At 40.0% G+C, this 6,000-nt stretch overlaps 1 protein-coding gene across 4 annotated transcripts in view; it reads right to left on the reverse strand.

The window, feature by feature from the left end:
- elmo1 (engulfment and cell motility 1 (ced-12 homolog, C. elegans)) overlaps window positions 1–2,863 on the reverse strand; it is a 117,021-nt gene extending 114,158 nt beyond the window's left edge. For all 4 annotated transcript variants that reach the window (XM_064348301.1, XM_064348299.1, XM_064348300.1 and 1 more), the window contains exon 1: window positions 2,711–2,863. The gene's annotated coding sequence lies outside the window, so the exon portion shown is untranslated. The remainder of the gene's footprint in view (window positions 1–2,710) is intronic.
- Between the last annotated feature and the right edge of the window lie 3,137 nt (window positions 2,864–6,000).

The raw sequence follows: 6,000 nt of genomic DNA on the forward strand, positions 1-6,000 counted from the left end.
TATCATGCGTTTCTGTTATCATATTTGACAAGGGAATCCCATTCATGCAACACAGGACCATGGCCAGAAAAAAAAAGGCTTTCAACCAATTGACACAGTGTAGAGACTGAGAGCACAGGTGCAGGAAGGGCATAATGGAGGTTTTTCATGCGGTCTTCCAGGAGGACTGCTTTGTGCTCTTACAACCAGCTTGATATGCTGTATTTCCACAGAGAAAGCACAATGAAAGTGAAACAGTCCAACAGGAGCACACGAAACAAAAATCTATTTCATAAACTTCAGTAGCGCCACGCATGGTTACAGCTTCCTGAGCCAATATCAAACTTATTCACTCCCAAGATATAATAAAAATATATAATGTCTTGTTAAACGTACACAAATTTGTTCAAATAAAATCATTTTAAACCAAACCACCACATCTGTTGACCTGAGAGAAATGTAGACTAATGGTTGGCAGCCTTGAAACCCTTTAAGAAAAAATGTAAAGATGAAGCACTACGAAAGCTTTTTGATCTGGAGAAATAAGAGGCATTACATTTTTAAAATTCTCAAAAAAAACCCCAAAAAAGTAGTAGTAATAATAATAATAATAATAATAATAATAATAATAATAATAATAAACAATTCTCAGCGACTTCTGTAGGCTACTGTAACCAGGAAGGATCATTTTCAATCGAGAAACGCACATAAATTTGCGAGGTAGCACTATAGGCGTGATAGGATGAGTGTGTGAAGAAAGTAATTTATATGCACACAACTGTGTGGAATCAATCTGTATGAGCGCAAAGTGTGACTGAATCTTAAATTCTCCGCGAGCCTTAATTGCAGAGTTTGACAACGCAGATGTGCCGCAGAAGACTGGGAGATCTTAATTGCGTTACATCAGCGCGAAAATGAGAGAAGGGATGTGAGAGGCCTCAGCTCTGTCTGCCGAACATATTGCCACGGTGTGAAACAACTGCATCTCAACACCTTAGATACGCACAGCTTCGCAAGGCACAACTGCATCGAACAACACGAAAATGTATCTTTCTTTTTGTTGTTTCCAAAAGCAGACAGCTGGAGGATAATAATGCTTTGTGCAACCCCGCCCAAAAATGATTACAAAAATCTATAGCCTGAAGGTCAGTTATTTTAATTTTATTCATTTTTTAGAAAGAGAACAGTAAACAAGACTAGAGTTAGTCTATATCAGCCTATGTTATGAGAGGGATGTCTCAAAGCACACATTTCGTCTTAGAGGTTTCAGTCAGAACTAGGCTATTTTTCGTGTCATGAATAGACAACAGAGAAACAGCCCAATTCACAGAATCAGTGTTTCTCGTTCCTATGAACCTTTAGGTAAAATAAAAGCTTGCATCTCCATAACTGTGGAGCTAGCACTTTACGTTAATTACTCCGCCACCAGCAAACTGAAGCCCGTGTAAGATCGCGGCGTCCTCAGCAGTTGTAGCCCACAATGAGTGAAGCTCGAAACAGTCGAGCTGTCGCTGTTATGTCTAGCGTGGGAGAGGGCGAAAATTAAAATGTTTCCTAACATAGCCTATATTTACAGCTGCAGTAGCCTACACATTTTGGCGAACTAAAATCACGCGGTCAATACTCTGATAGCCTTCTTTTTACCGTCGCCGGCAATGTCTGTTCTGGATACCGATTTAAACGTTTCATAAAATGCAGCTGATATCGTTTCAACAATATGCCAACAACTGTCCAATAATTCGGGTACTTTTGACTTGTGTGCGAATTTACAACAAATAAGAAATCCAAATGGGCTTATAGCCTAATTATGTTTGGCTTCCCGCAATGTTGAGCTGTCACCACATGGGCAGTGGTCCAATATTTTTGTAAAAGGATAAAGGATTGCTTGAAACCACGTGCACTATGCATGCTTACTCAGCCACCTAGCTTAAAATAAACAAAAAAACATCGCTTGCAGCAATGTGGCGAGGCTAGTTTTTGAGAAGAAAAATGATTGCAAACAAGCAACAGTAAAATGTGTTGGGTAAAGCACTGATTGAAACTATTATACAACTTAAATGGTGTGCGCATTATGTTTTGCGGTTTTGTAGTTGTGTGAAAGCTATGTGCCCGCAATTACGACAAACTTGCCTTGGGCTGAACAATCACTTCTCACCAAAACGCTGAATTTAAATAAATAAATAAATACGAAGCATAACCGTGGCTAGGCACTTTTTAACAACAAACAAAAAACTACTCCTGACATCTTGTTAATTATAGGTAAATAGCCTAATTTACGTGGGCTACTTTCCAACTTGCCTCATTGACTACCGAACTGAAACCGGGCAATAATCCTAACTGACTAAGTTATCGTTATAGGTCACATAAAACGCACCGCATACAGAGATCTTTGTTGGCAAAAAAAAAACAGAGTTGAAAACTGGTCATCCGAACACAATAAGTGAAACCCCAGCCTAACGAAATCTACATGCCCGTCGGGTGTCTAGCTTGTGAGATATATCTCGCAAAGTGAACCAAAATCGGAACGTTCTGCATCTCAGGCCCCCTTGCAGAAAATAACATAGTAGCTAGTTAGTTAGCTTGCTGCATGTATGCTGTCAAATAAATTCTATTCATTTCTGGAAAGCAGACACCTTAAACCGAATGAGTTCAACACTCAAATGCGTGCACGCAGTCACTGAAACGTTCTTGCTAGGTATGGTTTTGAATGACCGACATGAATTTCGCAAACCTGATGAAGCGAGCAGACTTTTCCACCATGAAAGTGCTGATGTTCGGAGTTCCAAGCTTCAGTGCTGCTTTATCGGTCTCTTCTCCGCTTTAGATACGGCTGATGTTTTCACTTCCTATTTCCTCCTCCTCCTGCTGGTTGGTGCTTTTCGTCCTAGTGGTGATGTGAGGGGCGACCAATTACAGTACAACAAACTGTGACAATTGAATAACCTAGCGTTTTTTCTTGTAACACGGACATTCAAGAAAACTTCGCCGTTCCTTGACGATATACGTGCCTGAGTTTTATATCCAAGTCAGATGATAATGGCCACAGCAACTTCCCAATTTCACTGTGCAAATAAACTGCTGTTGAAATCATTTAAATGATTATAATTAACGTTGATGTGTTTAGCACCGCAAAGCGAAACACCTTACATTTTACAGTATGTTGTTACATTTAGGCAACAATAAAATATCAACCGCAACAAAAACAGAATACCTGAACGTTTACAAAGTGTATTAGGCAAAAGAGCTGTCTACCGTGGATATTGGCTAAAACGTTACATTGTGAAATTTAGGCGTTCGTATCCAGAGCGATTCACACAGTAGACTAGGCCTACATCATACAATGTTATACAGCTGCATATGTTACTGAGGAAATTTATGTTAAGTACATAGCTCAAGAGTTAAATGACAGTGCCCTAGATGTAAATCAAACCCACGAACTATGAGATGACAGGCCAGTTTCCCAGTCATGACGCAACACCGCTACTCTGTTTGCTGTTTGCAAGTTCCTCGAGCTGTTTTACAGTTCGTCAATCTGTTGATTTTGGTAGGTCTGCTTCATAGGAAATCCAAGATGAGAATGTGAGCAGATAAAATTTTAACATGTGAGAAGGAAACATGTAATATCTTTGAATAAATGGCTATAATTTTATAGAAATTTGTGTTTTATATAAGGGACATTTATTATACAAGTGACATTTTTTGGTATGCCACACTTACCCCTGAGTGCGCACACGGTGTAAAACAAACAGATCCTTGTTGACCTAAACTATGATAAATTAAACAGGGCTGAGAGTCTGAGGTGTCCGACACAATGCTACCCTCGACTCAAGTTCAGAGAAAAAGGAATCATGGTAATACATGCGTTCCAGATTAAATAATTGCTCAGATGGATATTTTACTGTACGCCTAGTGTTATATCTTACAAAAAATCACAAAGAAATATGGCTGGAAGAAAGGGACCCGTAGCTAATATGAGTGAACAGTGCCCAAGCATTAGTGCTAACACAGGTAACAGTTCAACACGTTTTGTGCAAATTAAATTCAGGCCAAGCTGTACTTGAATGGGCCTGACATCACCTTTAACATGCAATGAATAGATGCAAGCTGTCGCGTAAGGCATTCAAATCAAGGCCTAGGTTGCAGTTACCTATCATTATGGTATCTCACCGACTGGGCGACGTCAGAAAGAAGCTTCACCTAGCAGCCTGTTTCAGACACGCACAGCTCTCACCACTATGACAAAGGGAGCAGAGGGATTAAGACCAGTGCTTTTCCAATCTCAAAAATAATCTGTGGTAACAGCAGCTGTGTATCTCTAAACAATCATTTAAAAATGAGAACTCTCCATCATAACAAGCCTTGGGGCAAATCACTTCCCTTGACTTAATCTACAAAAGGTACAACTCTGACAAACATTGCAAATGCACTGGCATAAAATACAGGATTTACATAACAAAGGTGCTTGCTAAGGGCAAAACTGATGAGACAAACTTTTCAAATGAATATCACAAACATTACTGTGGTATAGCCATGTTGAGTTCTCCCAAAAAGAGAAGTATTAAGGAAAAAACCCTAAAACCTCAAAAAACTCGCAGAATGTGGATAACCAATGAATCGCTCGCTTTCCAACCCAAACCTTAACAGGCCAAACCAACAACTGAACTGTTACTCAGAACAAACACTTCACCAGACATTTCAGAAACATCCTTTTCTTCATTTTTGTGGCACAAGCTGTGAATACAACCATAGAAAGGACTCTAAAACATCTCCCGATGTTTAAATGTCAAGCAAAGAAGCAACGGATTAGCTTGAAATACTGAAATGGCATGGAACTGAACATACTCTTGGGTTATCAGGGGCAGACTCTAGTCTCAGAATCTTGCTGGTGGCAAATAATACAGTAATTTTCACTGTTGTGATTCACTCTTTTAGCAGTCACAGCAGTGGAACATGTGACATCCTACTGCACAGCCGGAGGGCACAACACAGCAGGGCAGCACAGAGCTATCCTGCAGAACACCAACTTTCCTGGCAAGAAAACATGTTCAAACTGGTGAAAAAAAACTTAACAATTGCCTGGCTTTGAGATTCTTTAAAAAAAAAAAAAAAAAATTTTTTAAAGCCTCTTGGACCCACTAAGGATAAATCCCATTGGAACATGTGACCTCCCACAGAGAAAGACTAGAGCCTTTGGTCAGTCAAAACCTAAACACTCAACACTGTTCCAATAGACGACTTACCACGTCTTCTGCCAAATATAAAAAACGGGAAACAAAGGATGCTGCTGTCATGGAGCTGAAAATAGCAGAGGGAAGAGACTGAACAGCGCTTCTTCTTTCAGCACATGAACTACAAACACACGTGACTCCAAGATTATACGACAGCGTGATAAAAACGACTGAAATCTCCCCCTGCATTTTGCTCCTCTAGAACAGGAATTGTTTAAAAAAAAAAGTTCTCCAGTCAAAAAAGTAAAAACCCTGCTTTTATATGGGTGTTTTTATGAGAGAGGTGTAGTTAAGGGTCTTTTGATGTGACAAGCAGATACTACAGCTTCCCATAAAATAACATGAGCACACTCAGAGATGCAGAGGGACTTACAGGCTTAAGAGAGGCGTGACAGATCAGAGCTAAGATCCAAAATAAAATAACTATATGCACACATATTTTAAAGTCAGCGTGAGAATAGCACTGCTTCTCCACCGCCACCTGAAGATGAAAGTTGTGCTTCGGGTGTCCAGAACAAAGGCAATCAGGACATCACGGTCACACGTTTAGCTTTGGCATATCTGTGCAATTCCACCATTTTTACACAGCCCTGCTGGGACATAAAAATGGCCACTTTAATATTACTCATCATGTCTGGTGCACTATTGTGAGTCTGTGCCTGCAGATATCCAGGCTTGTGGCGATGGGTGACCGTGACGGCCATACTGAGCTTGCACTGGGATTTGAAAACCACATACAAAAGCAAATGTGTAAGTTTATGAAAAAAAGAAAAATGCTTCAAGATACTGGAAA

This window comes from Anguilla rostrata, chromosome 8, assembly GCF_018555375.3.
Source record: "Anguilla rostrata isolate EN2019 chromosome 8, ASM1855537v3, whole genome shotgun sequence".
Taxonomy (NCBI): Eukaryota; Metazoa; Chordata; class Actinopteri; order Anguilliformes; family Anguillidae; genus Anguilla; species Anguilla rostrata.